At 39.2% G+C, this 22,289-nt stretch overlaps 1 long non-coding RNA gene across 2 annotated transcripts in view; it reads left to right on the forward strand.

Annotated features, from left to right (window-relative positions):
- The window catches only part of LOC112927577 (uncharacterized), a 525,080-nt gene that overhangs the window by 132,970 nt on the left and 369,821 nt on the right, over positions 1-22,289 (forward strand). For both annotated transcript variants that reach the window (XR_003236562.2, XR_011995513.1), the window contains exon 5: positions 1,701-1,803. This is a non-coding gene — a long non-coding RNA (uncharacterized lncRNA). The remainder of the gene's footprint in view (positions 1-1,700; positions 1,804-22,289) is intronic.

The following is a 22,289-nucleotide window of genomic DNA, read 5'->3' on the forward strand; positions in this document are numbered from 1 at the left end:
GGGCTTGATCTTAGAACCCTGAGATCATGACCTGAGCCGAAATCAGGAGTTGGGCACTTAATTGACTGAACCACCCAGGCACCCCCACTGGGTCCCTTAATATTGGTTTGGTCACCTCCAAGTTCACAACCAGATAAATTAATGGTAATCACAGATTTGTTAAACTGAATTAGAATCTATTTTAAATATCTAGCAAAAGGTTTGGGATTAATAGCCAGGAAGAGTATACAGAATAATGAATAGTAGTTGTGGCCAGGAGTATCATCATTGTCCACAGCCCCTAAGCAAAGCACAAGGGAAAAGCAAGGCAGATGGTTTGGACTTTGTTCATGTTGCTGATGAGTCCTCAGGATGCTTCACTGTCACCTCTTGTCCTGCCATCTCTCTGTATAGCTATCCAAGAGGAGGCTCAGTCTTGGTGTGCAAGGCTGGAGCCACTCCCTGCTGTCTCTCCCAGAAGTTCAATTAAAAGATCCCTTTTGGTGAACTGTCAAGGTGGCAAGTTATTCTCTTTTTTAAGACTTGGACTTGTTTGTATCATATGCAAATTAGCTAGCCCGTTGTGTGTATCTCTGTATTATGCTGAGTGAAATAAGTCAATCAGAGAAGGACAAACATATATGGTCTCATTCATTTGGGGAATATAAAAAATAGTGAAAGGGAATAAAGGGGAAAGGAGAGAAAATGAGTGGGAAATATCAGAGAGGGTGACAGAACATGAGAGACACCTAACTGTGGGAAACAAACAAGGGGTAGTGGAAGAGGAGGTGGGTGGGGGGATGGGGTGACTGGGTGACGGGCCTGAGGGGGGCACTTGACGGGCTGAGCACTGGGTGTTATGCTATATGTTGGCAAACTGAACTCCAATAAAAAAATTTAAAAAATAAATAAAAAAAGAGATTACCATTTACATACAAATAAATGCCAGTCCAACTAATCTAACTGACTTGGAGTAAAGCATGCTTACAAGGGAATTTCTTCATCTATCCGGAGCACTCTGTGTTTATTACTAGGCATTTTTCTGTTATTGTCTTTGTTCCTGTGCTTTCCACCCTCTATGCTTGCAGTCCTCTTGCTTTGACTATCAGCTTTGACTTGGGAATTCTAATATTAAAAGTCAAAGTGCTGCTAACTTATTTTTTATGGTTAGTTCAACAAACATTAACACATAAACACAAAAAGAGCCATTGATTTAAAGATCAGCAGTTAGAGATCACTGATCTAAACTGAGCCACGGGGATCCCTGGGTGGCTCAGCGGTTGAGCGCCTGCCTTCGGCCCAGGTTGTAACCCTGGAGTCCCGGGATCGAGTCCCACGTCGGGCTCCCTGCATGAAGCCTGCTTCTCCCTCTGCCTGTGTTTCTGCCTCTCTCTCTCTGTGTCTCTCATGAATAAATAAATAAAATCTTTAAAAAAAATAAAAAATAAACTGAGCCACACAGCCTGGCTCACCCCAGGTATGCAGAGAATTATTCCCACATAAGCCCCTAGCCCTTTAAGTAATGGTCATAACTGATAGCGATGGTCCCTTGAAAGCAGTACAGGTTCAGATTTAACAGCAATTATCAAACATGAGCTATAGATCAGTTACTGGGTTTTCATATACGTTGACTTTTCCAAGTTCAAGCTTATTGTACAATTACCTGATCATCTAGGAGAAACTAATTACTTGGTATTCTTTAAAAAAATTTTTTTTTGCAGGAGAAAAATCAAATTTAATAGATGTACCTATGAGGAATCTACACAGTTGTGAAATTCCAAAGACAATGGAGCAACATGAAGATTATATGAGCTAAGGAAAGGGGTAGGTGCCTGAATACTTACTTGATATTCTTAAGACTTGAGGTTAATATAGACCTTCCATGACCACTGTCATCAAGTGTCAAACCCCACCCCCCCAATCTCCAACAGTTTATGCTTATGATAAAAAGCTGTGGCCATTGCTTGTAAAGGTTAGGTTAGTTAAGTCACCCTTGAACTCCCTGAAGTTAACTGCTGGAAATACTCTAATCTAATGAAGGAAGAGGGGTCTTTCCTATAAATCTCTTACCTCAGGACATTTCTATTAGCGGGAATGGGCAGCAGAGGCTCCTGGGAACCATAGGCACTGCTGATGAGGAAAGAGCAGATTCAGTATTGAGCAGTCTTTAGGGGATGATTGCCCTTGGGGGGTAGGGAGGATACTGCTCAACACAGGGAAATGATCATTCAGTGGTAGTTTTCTGGATAGGGAGCACTCAGCAATATCACTGAGGTGATATTACAGGATATATTGTATATCTGTCTTCCATGCTTCCCCATCTTGCCCTTCTTTCTTGAAGGGATAAAGTTTTACTTTCTACAATTAAAGACAAAACAAGACAAAAAATTCAAATACCTGAAATCCTATGCAAATAGCCTGCCTGTATATTAGGATAAAACTTTTGCTAAGAGCATAATGAAAAAGAAGGGAAGATGTTGCATGGGGATGGTCAGAAGATATGGAAGAGTAAGTGTAGGTCAAGAACTCAGCATGCACATAAATGAGAGGACACTGGATGAATCTCACTGAAGCCAGAGAGGTCTTTTAAAAATGCAGAGTTGGGGCACCTGTGTGGCTCAGTCAGTTAAGCATCTGCCTTCAGCTCAGGTCATGAGCCCGGGATCCTGTGATTGAAACTGGCATTGGCTCCCTGCTCAGCCGGAAGCCTGCTTTTCCCTTTGCCTCTGCCTGCTGCTCCCCCTGCTTATGCTCTCTCTGTGTCAAATAAATAAATAAAATCTTTAAAAAAATAAACAAAAATGCTAAGTTAATCATTTCACTTTCTGGCTTGAAGTCTCCATGTCCTCGTCAATAGAAATATAATATGATCCATAAATGTGAGCTATATATAGTAATTTAAAATTTCAAGTAGTTACACTCAAAAGAGAGGTGAACTTAGTTTTAAGGCTAAAAAAAGAGAAGAAATTAATTTTAAGAATATGTTGTATTTAATACAATATAACCAAGATATTGTGATTTTAACACATAATCAACATAAAATTATTAATGTGTTATAAATATACTTTTAAATATGAACAATTTAAAAAATTGGTAGATATTTTATTTTTGCAGCATTTCTCAATTCAGACTAATTCTGTTTGAAGTACATGATGGACACGTGGGTTTGTTGACTGCCATGTTGGACAGCACAGCCTTAGATAGTTTCCTGTTGCCAGTAGGATAAAATCCAAACTTTTGCCTATGGTTCAGTACCTACAGAGTTAAGTAGGCTCTTGCAATTACTACTTCTTTTGTCTTCTTTTATGCCACACCATGCTTCTTTGTTTTAGCTCTAGATAAAATAAATTTCAGTTTGTTAAATTGTTTTTTCTCAAACATTGGGGCCCTTGAACATATGAATTCTTTTGCCAGAAAACACTTACCTCTCACATTTGCATGGGTAATTCTTGCTTATACTTATGTATTTGTGTACATTTGATTTAGGTCCATTTTGAGCTTTCATTTATCTTAATCTGTTTAATTTTGTTAACAACCCTATATTGTATGACTTATAGTAGCTCCTCTGTTTTAATATCTAGATTCTAGAGAAATGGAAAGTTTTTCAATATTTTTCTTTTTCAGAGACTTTTAAAAATGTTTTTTCACTTGTTTATTTTCCAGCTAGATCAATTGTTTTTTCCTCTTCCAAATAATACCCACATTAATTTGATGAAAATTTACATTTTTGTAATTACTGAGACTTTCCATCAATAATTATGTTATGACTTCTTTTTTAAAAAAAATATTTATTTTGGGAAAGAGAGCACATGCAAGCAGTAGAGAGGGGCAGAGGAAGAGGGAGAGCTCATACATTTTGGACAATCATTGGATGTGGATGTCATGGGATATGGTTGCCTCTTGAGGAAGGAGTGTGGCCCTGGGTAAGGACCTCTCTCCAGATGAGGCCAATTTCCTGAATGGAAGGATAGATCCTTCAGTCATGAAGGGGTATTTGGGTGGCATATTATAATACCTGCTCCACTCTGGTCTTCTGGTTTACCTTCCTCCTTTCTAGCTGCTCAATCTTTGCAAACTTTTTACAAAGTTTTCTTCTTCTATCCCAACTCTAAATATTCAAGTTCTTCTACTCAGTCCTAGATTTTCTTACATTCTTTCTCAGTGTTTCCTGTTCTTCATGTCATTATTCCCTTGATTGCGATATGCATTCTCCTGGTGGAATCAAAATTAATCTTATATGCATGTTAAACTAGAATATAACTGTCATATTAAACAGGAAATTTCACAGATATTACTACTTTGAAAGAGATTACAGTGGGTATTTCAGTGAGAATTTTAGTTGAGTTTTGGAAAAAGTATTCAGTAAATAGTACATAGATGTGCTACTACACAACTATATAGGCAGATATTGTAACTCAGTTTGGAGCCACTGCCTAAACTGTTCATTCTTTTCCTGGAGTAAAGCATTGATGTGCTGACAGTGCCATTTATATTTTTATCTTAAACCTCTCCTTGGAGTTCAGGCTCTTATAGGTGACTGCCTACTGACAGCTCCTCTAAGATGTCTCACAACTTCTTTAAATTTATTACATTCAAACTGAACTCTTGACCTCCCTTCCCCTAAACACCTCCTTAGCGACTTCACCACCTCCTATGTTGCTCAAGCCAGAAACCTAGAAGTCTTACTTGATTTCTCTTCCTCTTTCACCATGCACATATAATCCCAAAGAATTCTTTTTGATTGTATTTCTAGTATATTACTTGAATCCATCCTCTCCCATCTCTATTGCTAGTGCTTTATCATTTCTTTCCTGCATGTTATTGGTACTTTTCTTACTAGTCTCCAATTCATCATGCTTGTGGCATCAAAAGATATTTTTCAGGCAATGAATGAATAGATGGAATAAATATATTTATTGAAATATTCTCTAATACCTCACAGAAAAATTATTCTTTTCCTTAATGGTCTTGCAATTTACTTGGGAGGAGGGACAAAAGCTTTGTCCTTTGGCCTTAAGGCAGTCTCATGCCCCTTTCTGTTGGCTTTGCTATGAGCTATCAGCAGGTCTATGCTGGCTCAACAATAGGGCAGCAATATCTCTGGTTGATAGAGTGTTGAATTTTAAGGTCTCCTGGCTGACATCAGGATGCCTCACTTTTCTGCCTTTTTTAATAAGGCTCTTTCCCAGAACACATAGAGCTCACATCATTGCACAGTCAGTTGGGTTCCTCTTAAGCCGCCTCCCCACCCACTCCACCCCCACCCCATCCTCTATATAAATAAGTGAAGTGATGGAACCAGGGGCTCTCTCCTGGAGCACAGCTCCACCTAAGCATGGCTCCCATTGGAAAATGAGAGCCTGGGGGGATCAGATGGATTCCGCTTATTCTGTTTATGTGCCCTTATACTTAGACAGCAAATTGTCAGGTACCTTACAAGAAATTGACATTTGTCATTTCATTATTAATAGGATCATTTTCCATTTTATATTCTAATTCATTGCTACTGATATATAGGCAAGTTATTGATTTTCTACATTTTTTATACTTGGCTATCTTCCTAAACTCTTATTAGTTTAAATAGCATTTCATTTGATTTGCTTGGGATTCTGGGTAAAAATATAAATCATATCATCTGCAAATAATAGCTTGTCACCTCCTTCCCATGATTATACATCTTCTTCTTTTTTTTTGTTTTCGTATTTCAATCACACTAGAATTTATAGAATAATGCCAGATGATGGTGCCAACAATAAGCCCTGTTGTTTTATTTCTGATTTGAATGGAAATGCCTCTAGTGTTTTAAATGGGATATTGGTTGATGCTATGTAGTCTTTACTACATCAAGCATGGTTTCCAATTTTCCTACTTTGCTGAAAACAATTTTTTTTCAACAGGTTATTTTCAAGTGCTAGAAAATATGCCTAATTTCAGGCTCAATCTGCTTCCTTGCAACTTCTTCCCTTTGGTCTCATTTTATATGTATATTTCTGATATTTGAATTTTATAATCCTGCTAAACTTCTCTCTTCTCAAGATTCCTCAAACTTGAGATTTTGATTCAAGTCTTTATTGAGATTCCTTAGTCGAGTCCCATATTCACTTGATTTTAGACCTTTCACCATATGAATTACTTTCTGGACTTTCTCATGTTGCCAATGCTTCTTTTAACTTGTGACTAGTCAACTCTGGAAGTGTGTTATTCTCCTTCCTGAAAAAAAATGTACAGTTTTGTCTCTGGAGTCCTAAATTCTTAACTCATAGAAATACAATGAGGAGTCCTTTAGGAATATAAGGTCAGCTTGAGGACAGTACTGACCTTTATTCTGTGGGTGTAACACTCTGGGGCAGAGTAGGTGTACCCATGTTTTCCAGGTACCATGAAGTCTACAAAGGATTTTGTCTCTCTAAAGAAATTCTGCAATTTCAGAGTCATGAAAATTAATGTGTTTCCTGACAGAGCATAAACACTTGGAGATGAAGTTTATTTTAAAGATGTTGCTGTAAGGGATTTTGAATGTTCATAGCCTCAATATCATGCAGCAAAATGTCAGCTCCAAAATCCAACATGGGGAAAATAGACCAGCCCATGGGCATCAGTAACAGAGCTACTGAGAAATTCTGGGAGAAGGTTCTTACCTGTAAACCTTGTGAATTACTCTATATTTTTGACAATCATAATGTAATAATTTCTGTTGTGGGTTTATTGTCATGCCAACAAATTTCTCTATGGATGGAATAAATAGGCTACTTTCAAAGCCTCAAAGTTTTATTTCATGACAACTGAAAGCAGAAGGGATGGAATGCACACTTCTTACCCATGTCTTCACATCTCTCTCCTAATCTCTGGAGACATGTCTCCAACTGCCTGCTGAATATTTCTCACTGAATGTCTTTATAGCTACCTTAGGCTCAATTCTTTCTTTTCCCTCAGTTAAACTTCCTTCCCCTATTCTATTCCCTGTTTGATTGTGGCAGAGATTGCTCCTCATTCCCCAAGATCTACTGTATCTTTCTGACATCTATTAACTGGGCAAAAGGCCATCCAAAATAATATCTACATACCTTTCAACCTCCTTTGCTCATTCTTTCTAATATGAGATAAGTGAAAGGGTCATGTGAAAGCTTCTTGGAACTAGATTCCTTCCTTCCTTCCTTCCTTCCTTCCTTCCTTCCTTCCTTCCTTCCTTCCTTCCTTCCTTCTCTCTCTTTTTTTCTTTTTAAAGATTTATTTATTTATTTTAGAGAGCGGGAAAGAGAGAGCATGAGCAGGAGGCTCCTTCCTTCCTTCTCTCTTTTTTTTCTTTGTAAAGATTTATTTATTTATTTTAGAGAGAGGGAAAGAGAGAGCATGAGCAGGAGACTCAGAGAGAGAGAGAGAGAGAGAGAGAGAATTTCGAGCAGACTCCATGCTTAACGCAGAGCTCCATGTGAGGCTTGATCTCATTAAACTGAGATCAGGACCTGAGCTGAAACCAAGAGTTGGATGCTCAACTGACTGAGCCACCCAGGTGCCCCTGGGAGCCTTCTTTAAATGACTGCCATTGAAAACACTCTACCTTCTTCATCCATTTCTTCCTTGCTTGTGGCTGGAACAAGAAGATGATGGCTGGAGCCAGGGCTACTGCAGCAACTTAAATCATGAGGTGACCTTGAGAAGAGAATCCTTGCATGAGATCAACAAGATAAAAGGGAGGCTTGGTCCTTGACAACCTGGGTCATCATTTCAGTTCTCAGTTGCCTAGCTCAGGACTACTTGAGAGAAGTAGTTACTAACTCCTGCTATTTTTGGTTTTCTGTTATCTGTAGCTGTCCTCTAAGACTAACTAGGACACGTGGTGAGATGCTTCACTGTCATCATTCTTGTCATCCTAGACAGGAAACTCATTGTCATCCTGTAACTGAAGTCTAGGATTTCTAACTCAGAGATGCTTCTTGAATCTGGCATGCCTCTCTTTATTACTAACATTATTATTTTGACCATCATCTTTTTGCCAGGATTGTGGCAACACACTCTTAATAGTTCACTCTGCTTCTGGGCTCTTTTCACTCTATTCTACCTTTGAAGGTTCCTAATAAACTCACATCATCCCAGTACTCCTTTGTATCTGCATCCCTGTTGTCCTCAAAATAAAACAGAGCCTTCTGAGAGTGTCATTCCAGGCCTTTTGCCATATTCCCCAAATTTCCTTCTGCAGTGTCTTTCATCGGCCACCCTCTCTTCACTGTGACTATTGTGAATGCCGAATCCATTCCCTAGTCTCAGTGCCTGCTTTTTCATGTTTCCTGGCCTGTGCAGACACTTACCACTGCCAGGAATTATTTTCAGCTTTTCTCTCTTTGGAAACACCCTCTTATCATTCAAAATTTAGCTCATATATTGTAGTAATAATTGGTAGCAGTTTTTGAGTGCTTCCTAGGTTTTGAGCGCTGTGCTGTAAACTTAACCTGTCTCATTTGGTTCTCACCACAATTCTATGAGATGGGCCTTTTATTATCATCCCCACCCTAAAGATGAAGCAAGGAAAGATTAAGTACTTTGCATAAAGTCGTATAGGGCAGGTATGTACATACATATGGTGGATCTGGTTTATTCAAGCCTGAGCAGTCTGACTCCAGAATGTATGCCCTGAACCATAACATTATACTGCCTCCATCTTATTGTGTTTTATTCAGTTGCTCAGATGTAACCACCTCTCTGGAGCTCTCTCTTATTGGCTCAGTCAAGATTTAGTAATTCTTGCCCGCCTCTGTGATTTTACAGTACTTGTTCATGCCGAATAGATGGTCTGCTAATGATCTCTTTGTCTACCCTCTCCTCTAAGAGTCCGTAAACTTTCTAGGGCTAGAGTTATAGCTTCTTTATTTTTTTTTTGTAACCCAGAATTGAGTACAGTTACTCATCATAGTAACAATCACAATAAAGGCTGTAATATTAAAATGTTCAAGCCTGAAGAGCAATCTAACATAAATATAAAAACTCTTTTAATATATTTAAAGCAGTTCTTTTTTCTCTCAGCTCCCCACAACTGCAATTGCGAATCTGTTTTTAAAACAGCCTCCTAATGAATCTTTGCCGATAGACTGCCACCTTCAAACCTCTCTCCCCTCAGGCATCCCTGTGATCTTTCCACAATATATGTGATCATGCTACTGTCCTGTGCATAATCCTCCATGAATCCCCACAGCTTTCATGACAAAATGCAAGCTCCCAGGGTAACAGATGGTGCCCCACCTCAAAGTCCAAACCTGTTCAGACTCACCTTTCCCCACTCTTGAATTTGCACTTTTCCCTCTAGCTGTATGGAACTTATGGTGCCCACAGAAGCCATCTGTAAGCATTCTTGCCTTTTCACACACTATCTTACTGTCTTCAGGAGTGTTTGTCACACTCTAATGAACTTATGGGGACCTGGTTAAATGGCAGAGTCTGATTTAGTAGATCTGTGGCATAGTCTGACATGCTGCATTTCCAACAAGCTCCCTGATGATGATGAGGTTGCTGGTCTGAGAATCATAGATCTAGAGGAAGCATCACAGATCTAGAGTAGCTTTTCCTTCTTCTGTATCTGTAAGTCCTTCTAAACCTGCACACTGAATACAGGTATCCCCTCTTCCAGGAATCATTAGATGAATCTCTGTCTAGTGAGAAGAGATGGGAATGTTTATCCTTGGATTCTCAGGTTCTGGCTCCCTACCTGGAACTGAGTAAATACTCAATAAATTGTCACCAAGTGAATGCAGTCTGTTCATTTAGTGGGCAGAATGTTTATGGAATGGCAGCCTAGACTAAAGAAACATGCAGTTGTCATGAGGCACAGTCCAATCCATAAACTAACACCTTTGAAGCCTTTTCTGTGCAGAACTGTGATTGATATTTGGAGTCCGGAAGAGAGAAAATTGTAGTTTCTGCCTAGAGGGTCCTGCAGAGACACTGGGGAGACAGAACAGCATCTCAGTCACTATACAACATAGCATGGTATGATGCATGGCAAACATGATATACCAATGATGAACATTCTGAAGAGGAATTGTTCTTCACAGGTGTTTGGGGATCTGTTCATGGCCATATGAATTGAGACTAGAGGAAATAGTAGACATTCAACAGGAGGCTGGTGAAGGGAGATGTTTCAGAAGAAGAGAACAGGATGAGGAAACTTCTCAACCTTTTTCCCCCACTGAAACATACACATTCAATGGTGTTTCCATATACCAGGTATTATGTCTACTGTCACTGCAGCCTTTCTTTCCTTCTTTCTCTTATGACTAAGAACTCAAATGAGTGAGTGCTGTGTTATTGTAGGGATAATCTTGAATCTGCTCTAATTTATTTAGAAAGTAATTTGATGTAACCCTCATTATTAGTAGTAATAAACACCATATGGGATTTCTCATAATTGATTAGAATATAGCAATGACTTAAGACTGCAGCTGAGAACCATTAGTAGATGCAAAGAAGGATGAGATGAGAGTGGCTACTTTTTGGGACGTTGTCGAGAAATGAAGTGGTGGTGGAGCAGAGTGGTTATGAGTATAGGTCTAAATTCTGACTGCCTGAGAACCAACATCAACTGTAGTGCTCACTGTCTATGTGTTCTTGGGTACACTGGAGATAAAAACTAGTGTTTTTATCGATAGATCTTTGTGAGAATTAAAGGAATAGATATAAGTTAAATGCCTAGAATAATTCCTAACTTGTGGTACACTTGCAAAGATTGTTTGCAATTATTCTAGCATGCTTGGTGTGTGGATAGGTCAACCATATTGTTTATTGTCCAACTCAGGCTCCTTTCAGAGTGAAAGGGGAAGATATCTATAATTACAGGGGAGCAACAGGCATATACCAGGACATGCTGGGAAAACTGGATGTGTAGTTATCCTAAGTATAAGCTATGTTGTATGAGATAAAGCTAGAAAGGTGAATTGGGTTATTTGTTGATTGTTCATCTCTTGGAAGCATGAAAAAAATTAGGCCTATTCTGTTAACATTTAGAACTTTGACACTTGAATGTGTACTAAGTAGTGAGGAAATAGTAATATTACTACCACTAGTACTATGACTAACCATCACTATTTACTGAGTGACTACTTTATTCCAGGTTCTGCACCTACTTTCTTATTGATCCTCATGTTGACCCAGCAAGTGGCTATTACCTCGGTACTCATTTCCTGTGGCTGCTGTCACAAAATACCACACACTTGGTGGCTGAAAATAACAGAAATTTATTGTCTCATAGTTCTGGCCACTTCAAATCAAGGCATCATTGGGGCCACACTCCCTCTAATGGTTCCATGAGATATTCCATTCCTTGCCTTTTCCAGCTTCTGGTGGATTCAGGAGTTCCATAGCTATGGCCAGCCACATCCCTCCAATCTTTGCCTCTGTGGTACATTGACTCCTCCTCTTCTGTACCAAACTCCCCCTGCTTCTCTCTTTTACTCTCTCTCTCTCTCTCTTTTTTTTTTTTTTTTGGCCATTTAAGTCAATAGACACTCTTTTTTCAGAGAAGGTAGTATTCATAGGTTCTAGAGGTTAGGATGAAGCCATTTCTTGGAGGGCCACATTAAACTTATTACAATTTCACATTTTATAGAAGAGGAAACTCAATCTCAGAGAATTTTATTCACTGGTCCAAGTTTGCCCAGGTCGCTAGGGGATGCACGGTAACTATAAACCATTAAATTTGCAGATACATGTTACCTAGTATGGCTTTGAGCACCCTGGACTATATACGGATGTTGAATAGGAATAGGAAACCTTGAGCTCCATCCTGACAGGTCAGTCTTTAGGAGAAAAGGAAACCATATGATATTCACAGCAGACAGATTGACACTTGTACTGTCTTCTACTCCAGCAGGTGTAATAGACCAGAATCATGTAGCATTAAAGATCAAAGAAAGGGAACAAATTTTCCATGTGGCATTTCTCATAGGATAAGTTATGAATCCTAACTACAGGGACAAATGCAATGAGATTTGGCTGTTTTTCATATTTTATTTTAATTAATTTTATGAAAACAATCCAAGTAATTTTATTTTATTTTATTTATTATTTATTTTTTTTTTTCTGAGAGTTCTGTCCAACCTTGTCAGCCTGGAAGGTGGCATAGGAGAGGAAATCAGAAGAATAAACTTGGCACGGGTATTCATATTGCTGGAGATGAATGGAATGCTTGGTGTGAGGTGGAAGAGAATACCATGGTATGTTTGAGTTTGTCAGATTTCTTTAGAAAAAGGGCATCCCAGTATAAAATGTTCCATTCTACTCTAAACAGGTACTTGGAAAACAGCCATACCATGAATTTGGCTGAGCCACAGTGAAAGAAATACACCTCTTCTCCATGGCTATCTCTGGGTCCACTCAGATCTAGTACCCATTCTGTGTCCACCAAAACACACTGTGCTTAGTGTAGCATCACTTCCTTTCTCTATTATAAGTATCTTCTGGTTGGCCTGTCTTCTCTATCTGACTCTGAGTTCTCTAGGATATCAAAACTGTGCCTGGCACACACATGTTGGTTGAATTAAACAATTTATTGTTTATTTTCAATGCCCAGTGTGGGTCTTATGCAGAGAAACTAAAAAATAAATGTTTGCAGAAGGAGAGATTCAATCAACCAGAAAGACAGTGAAGAGAGTAACAGTATCTAGAGGAAGTCATTTAGGGGAAATTGATAATGGTTGCTGATAGCAGAGGCTGTGAACAGACTGAAATGGCTGGAGGAACAGAGAATACTAGGTTCTGATCATATTCCTTTGGCTGCCAATTCAGACATACACACAGGACAGGCAAATAGGCACATTTCTCCAAAGTGGGACATCTAAGTGAAGACAAAAATGACCCAGGTAGCAAGGGGCAAAGTCTTTATTTTATTGTAAATGTATGCAAGCAACCTTGCTTAAAGAGTAGGTTGATCTGCTCTCTTTCTCAAAGCTGCTGCCAAAATAAGCTCAAAAGGCTTGTACATGAGGGGAATATTTGATGAAGGGAACATCTTCTGAACTTTGAGTCTGTGAAAAAGTATGAGTGCCAGAATTTTGTTTTCTCATTTCCTTCATCTTTCCATCCCAGCCTCAACCCAGAGCAGTTCAGAACACAGAGACTGAACCTGCTAAAAATAACTTCAGCGTGACCTAGTCCTGAGTTTCTGACACCAATTCCATGACTACATGTGGCTTAGTTAGCAGGACAGGTAGGTGAGCACAGGAACTCCTGAAGAATCTTCACCTCCTGTTCCTAGGATTCAGGCTATTAGCCGAACAGCTGCTTCCTTGTCAAGATGATTTTCTTGGAAAACTGCATCAAATGAATGACTAGTGATGAATGAGCTAGAGAAGATGCTTCAAATCCTCTGATAGCCTACCTATCTCTGTCAGCTTATAATATGGACAGCATTGAGCAAATAACACTGTGTCTGCATCTGCAATTGTTAAAGGAAATCTTACCTCCGAATGAGTACTAGTAGGAGTGCTGGAGATCTCTTGGGAATCTTTTCCCAAGATTTGTTCTTAAGAATTCCATTGTTCAAAAACATTTGTGTAAATTCTTTTTTTTTTTTTTCATTTGTGTAAGTTCTTTGAACCAAACTTCAGAGTCTCTGAAAATCACATTCATACTCTGGGCCCCAAGCTGATTTTTAGTGGGCTTATGTTGATTACTGTTCATTGCTTACCTTCCGTCCCCTGTCATCTGGCAACAGTAACCTACTTTTCATTTGAGAAAGTTCTCCTTCCCCATTTCATGTTGTCTCTCAAAAAGCTCCTCCACCTAGGCTGGCTAGTCAGAGAATTCCCTTTCCCTGGCCCCAGTGATTCAGTGATGCAAAGGCTGCATCAACAACCAAGATCACTCAAAGATAAATACCAAAATTTGTGTGGTAGTGATGTGCTCTGTAACCAGAAATGAACATTAGAGCTGGGATGAGGACAGCAGAGTCAGTCAATTCAGAGAATTGTCTAGAGAGAACTCATCAATTTAAGACCTAGAATCCTATCTGGCCTACTTTGCCTATGGGAGGATTTGATCCAAACTAAATAGAGCAAATCCCCAAGATGCTGGCAGACACCTTTTACCACTTATTCGTAATCCTTTAAGTCAATGTTTGATAAGAACATTCTGGTAAAATAGGTACTTTTGCTCCATCCCTTGGGAAACAGTTAATTGTCTTGTAGATTACAAGGAAAGCTAAAAGCAATAGGATCCAGTTTATGAAACAGGATAGGAAAAAAAATGCGCAGTTTTTTTTGTTTTTTTGTTTTTTTTGCTACAGTTGCTACTATGTTAACAGTTGCTTCTTGGCAAAGAGTAAGGAGTAGAAAGAAAGCCCAAGGTTTGTTTCTCAAGAAAGCGTACAAGAAACAAAAGAAAGCTGTTCTCATAGTCTAGAGTGGTTTTGCCAGCAATTATGTTTTCTAAAAAATAAATAATGCATTCTGTTTCCGAAAGGCCCTGACAAACTATGATAGAAAAAAAAAAATCAAATCTTTTCCTTTGGTTTTAGGGTGGCGAGTTTCATGACGGAAATAAAGTGAGTCTGTGTTCTCTAAGTAATTTATTAGCGCATCTTGGCACAGCAGCACTAATGGGCTTGCTGCCAGGTATTCCGAGCAGCAGTTTGTCATGTCTGACTCTTTAGTTCTTTCAAGCAATTGAAGAAATGGCCTTCTGCAGGCTGTCAGTGACAGATTCTAGCTCACTCACATAGATAAAGCTCAATTAGCTCCTGGAAAAAACATCTTTTAAAAATGCAATGAGCTACACCATGAAAGATAGGTAGACAACCGGACCTGAAACAAAATAAAATGTTACCGTTGAGGGAAGGACGTGTCTACAATGTGCAAGTGTATAGCTGTTTGATTGGACAGTTCCCTCCCCTGAAAACAATGGAAAGGTCATTTTTAATTACTGTGGAGTAGTAGGGTAGATCTTTGCCCTAGAAGCATGATAAAGTCAGCAATCCTGAAGAGTTAGCATGTCATTCGTTCATTCATTCATTCATTCATTCATTCATAACTAAGGCCCATACTCTATAACCTGCAAGGAATTCTGGCCTGGAATAGAGGTATCGAAGTAGCCTCTCACTGGTTAAAGTGTAGCCTGCAAATGTGTGGTTAATCTGCATACAATTTTAAATGTTAGGTTAACATTTTTAAAATCAGAGTATTTTGCACACACAAAAATTCAGGCTTTTGGCATCTCTTAAAATATTGAAATACCTGGAAACTGGATATATATTTCTTCAGGGCAAAAACTGACTTATGCTAAGTACCCATCGCACCCTGAAGGAGAAGCATGGCTTTCTCTATTCACCATGGTCCCCATCAAGCTTGATTCACTCATTTCTGATACTTGCCTTGCCCTGGTCTAGACATAAGCCTAGTTTGAATTCGCAAACCTACGATCTCCAAGTGATTCTGAGGTCTTCCTGCATCAAAAATACTTGAGATTCTTATTAAAAATGGAGACTTCTAGGTCCCTGCCTTGGACTAAAAAATAGAAATGTATGGATATGAGGCATGGTGGTTTGTTTTTCTTTTTGTTTTGTTTTGTTTTGTTTTGTTTTGTTTTGTTTTGCAAACCACAGTTGTTGGAATCACTGGTATCAATGACCAGATAGAATTATAGTCTTTAAAAACTGGATACAAATCTTAATATTATAAATGGACTCATTTTGACACTATATAGGGATTTATTTTCTCCTAATTATGTTACCTTACCTCTTAATGGCTACTGGTCCTCTGAAAATACCTGCTAACCAAAATTCCCTTGCCAAGAAAAAAAAAAAAATCAAATGACTTAGTGTCTGTTACTGACTTAGGCCAAATTTTCAATTTGGAGATAAAATCTACTATGTTTTATGAACTAATTTGTTCTCCGTATAACTGGTTGAACTTGTTAGCTACATTTGTTTCTGGCACTCTTAAATCATAATTACAGGAAATAGTTCTAGAGTTAGAATTCAATTGGCACAAAGCCTAAATGAATTAATAAAAACTCTGTATTCCCAGCACCCCCATCCCCCACCCCCAGGCACTCTTCTCTGACTTCTAAAGGTTGTAGCTAGGGAATGTCAATATAATCTATTATAACAACCACAATGATAATCCCTTATGCTTGTATGGTGTTTTAGAGTTTACAGGGCACTTTCAGATATATTATCCCCCTTGATTCTCCCTGTGAGATGGGGACAGATGAAGAACTGAAACTTGCCTTCTTACCACAGATGGTTGTGGAGTGACAAGATTCTTAGGTTTCACAGTCAGGGCTGCTTTTGTTCTATTACATCAGATCCAAATCTGTAATACAAAATCTGCCACCAATTGTAATATCCCTGTAGGTTTATTCCCAAGTAGGTGTCAGACCTCGTACAAATAAACCGCTCGGGATCATAACTGAATCCTTTCAGTTGCCTCAAGAGCCCTGACACTTGTTCTTCACTGGTGTAATCCTGCAAACACCACCATTATTGTGTTGGTTTGGGGAGCTGCATTATTCGTGCCGTTGATTTAAGGTTCTAACGCTTTTCTGCATGGTGGTTTTTCTTAATTGCTCGATTTCCTTATTTACTCTAGGTAGGCAAAGAATCCAGTAAAAATAAATAAATAAATAAAAAATAAATCTGACAAATTCTGTGAGATCTCATCATTTAACCATCCCTCCAACATCCTCCCACCATTCCAAGGACATGTGGCCCTCTTTAAATCAGGACCAGTGGAATTGTCAGAAGTTCTTGGTGGCATTGACTTTTCTTTCAGCTATGAAGAGTGCCATTATCTTCAAAAAATGTTTATTTGGGGAGCATACTGCTTGTGCTAACATTTGAGAATGTGGAGGAAATTATCAAACACCTGAATGGTAGTCATGATAAAACCTGAACCTGAAAAGTGCCCAGACTGGGGAGTGTGTGGGGTATAAACATGAGTCAAGAAATCTTCCCTGCCATCCCTGCCTCCCAAACAACACTGGGTCCTGTTCAAGTTCTGAGTGGCCCCCGAAAAAGAAAAGTGAAATGCTCTTTTAGTTTGGTGTTGGGAGGCAGGCAGTTCTGGACAACATCTGGACAGCCAGGCAGTAACTTTGTGACTTTTAGGAAGTTAAGTAGCCTTAGCTTCATCATCTGTAAAATGGTTTTGTGAGAACTGAGATTGCACACATCAAGCATTGAGAATATGCCTAGCACATTTCAAATATGAGGTATGTTAGCTATAATTCTTAATTTCCCAGGAGGGTTAAAATCAGGTTATTTATGTCTCCTCATACCCTAGTGAAAATGACTTTATTCTTTGTTCAAGAAAGAGCAAAGGATGTAGAAAGAAGAATAGAACACTGGGAAGAAGAGTCTAGACGGTTCGTAAGGGATACAAATCAAGTCTGGGTCCCTGCCAAAGGACACCATCCCAGGTTAGCCATGAGATTGCATGAAAGAAAGGGCTCTGAGATTGGTGAGGGCATCCAAAGCAGGACAGGAGCACAGGAGAGGGATGGAGTGGTACTGAATACATACAGTGTGATGATGGAGTAAAAATAACACGGATTGTGTAGTGAGACTGGTCTGAGTTGGCACTTGGCTGCTAACACCTAGCATCAATATGACTTTCTGTAGATTCAGTTTCTGCAGTTGTGAAATTTAAATTATTTTGAATTGCAGGATTGTTGAGAAAATTTACAGTAATCTATGCAAAGTACCTGTTACAATGTGAAGTGAGTACACTCAAAATAGTAGCTTTACAAACAAACGTGGTTTTTTTTTCAACTTTGCTATAGAACTGCTTTTGTTCAGAGAAAATATATATTGGGATTGCTAGGGTCTTCTGAATTTCTTTCTCTGATTCTAAGGCTAAGCACTATAGAGGGCATTGCTTTAAATAGAGCCTCAACTGAGAGTGGCCTTGTAGAATAAAAGGACTGGTGAAGAATTAGGTCCAGGCTTTGGGGGACATGAAGATATACTAATACATAACACATGTATGTAATATGTGATGATGACGCTAACATTTAATAGATACTTGCTATGTGCCTAGAAATAAGCTAATGGATTTATATTCATTTGAGCCTCAAAATAATCCTAGCCTGCTTTATAGAGGAAGAAACAGATACAGAGAGGCTTCCTAAATTGTCCAAGTTCACACAGATTGTAAGTGGCAGATGTGGAATTCAAAACCAGACAGTTTGACTCCGGAGCACAGTTTCTAAACAGTTTTTGGTAAGAGAGGCATTTTAGCCAAAGAGGACTAAAGATTCTAGCTGAATTGCTTGAGTCAGCAAATTTTTTTGCCAGGGAAAGCTGCTCTGCGGATGTCAAGAGGAAAATGAGGTTATAGATCTCTTCCTGTCTGGGATGTATATTTATTGTACAGTAGGATGTAATCTAAATTATTCACATTTTATATTTTATGGAAATTTTAGCTTCTGTAAATCTGAGATTTCAGGACTAGAGTTATGTGTAATAAAGTTCTTATAAAATCCATTTAAAAGATTAATGATAGATATATTCATAGAAAATTAAATCTTGGTATTTTATTTTCACAAGCTTCCAGATCTTCCAATTTCACTTGCAGAGATTGTCTTTGTGACAAAATCTTTTCTTTATGTCTCCTGGTCAAAGCCAAGAGCAAAGTGGCTTTCTCTGCTCATACTGTGGATGTAGAAACTTCCCTTGGGAAGAAGAGAACAGCTAGTTCTCAGAATAGGTTGCTTCTAAGATTTCTTTATAAATTCTCCTTTGCAGACTTGGAATCAAACACTTTGGTTTAAAATCTAGTCCCCACCACTTGATAGCTGAATGGATTGAAATCCCAAAACTCTCTGAGCCTCGTTTTCCTCAGCTGCAAAATGAGGGTAATGGATCTTATCTCACACTTGGTCATTAGAATTAAGTAAATACCAATTGAATGGGAATGTCGAAGGTGAGTCTTTTTTTTTTTTAAGATTTTATTTATTTATTCATGAGAGACAGAGAAAGGCAGAGACATAGGCAGACAGAGGAGAAGCAGGCTCCATGCAAGGAGCTCAATGTGGGACTCAATCCTGGAACTCCAGGATCAGGCCCTGAGCTGAAGGCAGATGTTCAACCACTGAGCCACTCAGGCATCCCAAAGATGAGTCTTAAAGTACAAACAGGTCAGGGATCCCCTGGTGGCACAGCGGTTTAGCGCCTGCCTTCAGTCCAGGGCGTGGTCCTGGAGACCCCGGGAATCGAGTCCCACATTGGGCTCCCTCATGGAGCCTGCTTCTCTCTCTGCCTATGTCTCTGCCTCTCTCTGTGTGTGTCTTTCATGAGTAAATAAATAAAATATTAAAAAAAACCCAAACAGGTCAATAGATAGAGAAACAAATTAATACCACCAGTTATTAGGCTTGTAAAATCACATTATTGGTTGATGGGCACCACATGTGAAGAGTTTGCCAGATAGGACACCTTCTACCACTTAATATCATCAAACCATTCATTCAAAGCAGAGGGAATATTCAGCTATTTATTCATTTCATCTCAATAGGCATTTGTTAGATTCTTCCTCAGTAAGATTCTTCCTCAGTTAGATTCTTCCTGCATTGGGTTAAATGCTGAAGATTCACCAATGACGAAAGCATGGTTGCCCTGAAGGTGTGTACAACCACATCTGGACATCGTGAGCCCCTTAGAACCACATCATGGCCCTAGTGGGAATTTGGCTCTGCAGTGACCTGGTTGTCTCTGGTTAATATAAATGGAAATCTGTTGAGGTTTAAAAGAGAATACATTTTCTTTCAGTACAATCTGCTGTAATGATAAAGGTCTCTTTGCAGTATGTAATTATTCTGAAAAAGATGTCTTGATTGCTGATCATGTGCAGGTGAGTTGAGAGAATCAGGGAATCAGGGAAGGAAAAGCATGGTGAAAGGAATCAATGCATAGACTGTCTGGTACTAAGGCTAGAACATGGACTTTGGACTCAGACAGACCTAGATTCAAATCCTGACTCTGCCCTTTGTCAGGGATGTGCCATTGGGCAAGTTCTTTTCCTTCCTTGTGATTGTTTTTCCCTCTGTTAACAGAGGGTCTACCTTGCAAGATTGTTGTGAAGATTAGATGAGATAACATTTGAAAGTAAGCTATACCCTTTTTAAGCAGCACAGGCTATGATGGTATATGTTGTACAAAGATTATCACCAAGTTATGAAACAGAACTCTTCTGTGTCGGTCATCTCCCACCACTTCCACCTGCTGAAAACCTAATCATCCTCAAAAGCTTAGTTCAGATCTCATCTTTGTCTTGATTTAGTCTGCCAGCTAGGTCAAAAGTTATTTCTTGTGTATCCACAGAGTATCTTTTTTCTATCTCATTTATTGTGAGTTTTCTCATATTCTATCTTAATTTTAGCCATGTATCTACTCATCTCACTGCTTCAGCTAGATTGTGAGCTCCAGAGGCACAGGCCTGGGTCTGTGCATCACTCTAGCCCTCACTTAACATGATGTCCAGTACATAGGTCATTGATGAATATGGGATGAATGCAGCAGAACTACTCATGAGGGGAATAGTGGCCACCAGGCAGGACTTGCCCCTCTCTGTTCAACCTTCCTCCCCACAAAACAATTTGTGTCTTTTCGTTCATGGTGGTGGACAAGGCTTTGCTCCTCTAGCTGAGGCTAGTCCTTCTCTGTGCTCAGGATCACGCTCATCCTCCTCAAGAACCACACTCCATCAGTTAGTCTCCATTTCTCCTCCCCCTTTTTCCCCTTTGTTTTTAATTTCTTCATGCCCATCACAGTACAAAGAACAGAGTCTCATCTATAGAAGATACTCAATATATGTTTGCACAAGAGATGAAAACAATTCATTGGTTTGGGGAAGATTTGCAAAAGGTATCCTTTAAAATGTTCCTTCAGTGCAGTGATTTTCAAATTTTTCAGCTGTAAAATCCTTTGTTCAAATGCAATCTTACAGGAGGACTCTATTTGCAAAATGTAAAAGCCAACTGTTCTGGTTAGGTAGTGGCAGGCAGGAAGAATGGAGGCCTGAAGCTCTCTTTGCAAGCTCGCTCCCTGTCTTTTCCTAGAAAGAGGATTTCCATGCAGTGTGTTTGGCATAACACGTGCACATTAAAGAATGAGACTTTACTTACAAAATTTATTTAACCACAGCTTTTGAGGCTCATATGACTTACATTTAGAGAGCTTGAATATCATGGCACATCTCTCATTTTAAGAGTTGTTCACATTGTTGACATTTACCGCTGTTAGTGGGTAGTTTTTCTCTGTTGGCCAACTTCAACAGGAGGAATATAATAATCAAACATGAAGTGATGCCTGAACTCTTCTCTCACTTGAAAGCATTGGCAGAGCAACAGGATGGAGCTATTCTCATTGGGTCTCAGGATGCAAGCAAAGTGAGAAGTAGTACCTTGTCATGAGAAAGAAGAGTTGCTTTCATTAATTCCACCCTTTTGATGATGAAAAACCAAATGCTCTGTACACATTGTTTCCTGAACCCTTGAAGACACTTTATCAAACCACCAGTCTCATCAAACTTAGTTTTCTTTGCAGCCCTATTAAGCCACTAGTAGCAGCATGGGATGAATTTGGATAATGTGATTTGCTGGTTACTAGGATCCAACCACCCCCCTCTCCCCCACCATTGCTATCCCTCATTTGTTCTCTTGCTTTGGTGCGTTTCCCTTGTTGGAATGCCTGATGAATATTCGTAGTCCTTGTGTCAGATTTCCCACAGCCTGAGTTATCCTCACAACTCCTCAACAATAGAAACCAATAGAAATTCACCTAGATCCCCTCCCAGAAATCTAAGAAAACACATCTGTTGGAATTCTAGTAGTTGCCTGCCACTCCCTTCACTGAAGGCAGGTTGGCCACAGTAAATTGAAAAGATGATTTATTAAAACTGAAACAACCTCTTCTGATGTCCACGGTGACTTATTCCAAAGCTTACGAGTTTTGTCAATCCTTTTGCTTCACATTTCCCTGTCTCAGAAGTAAACCTTTCTGCTCCTGCTTCAATAGGGAGGGACAGCAACAGGCATGAACAAATGCCTGAAACTTCTACCCCTTTACCTCCAGACTTGTTTCTATCTTTATTTGCCTTTATTTTTTTCTACTTCTTCTCAGAGGGGAAGTGTCCTTATTTTTACAGCACGTTAAACCCTATCTCTTCCTTTTCTTCATGGACCTGGGTCTACCAGTTATTTATTTATTTTTTTGATGATTTGTAATTCCATTTGCAATCTTTTTTTTTGTAATTTTTATAAAAGACTTTATTTATTCATGAGAGGCATAGAGAGAGAGAGAGAGAGGCGGAGACACAGGCAGAGGGAGA

This window comes from Vulpes vulpes, chromosome 12, assembly GCF_048418805.1.
Source record: "Vulpes vulpes isolate BD-2025 chromosome 12, VulVul3, whole genome shotgun sequence".
NCBI classification, from domain to species: domain Eukaryota; kingdom Metazoa; phylum Chordata; class Mammalia; order Carnivora; family Canidae; genus Vulpes; species Vulpes vulpes.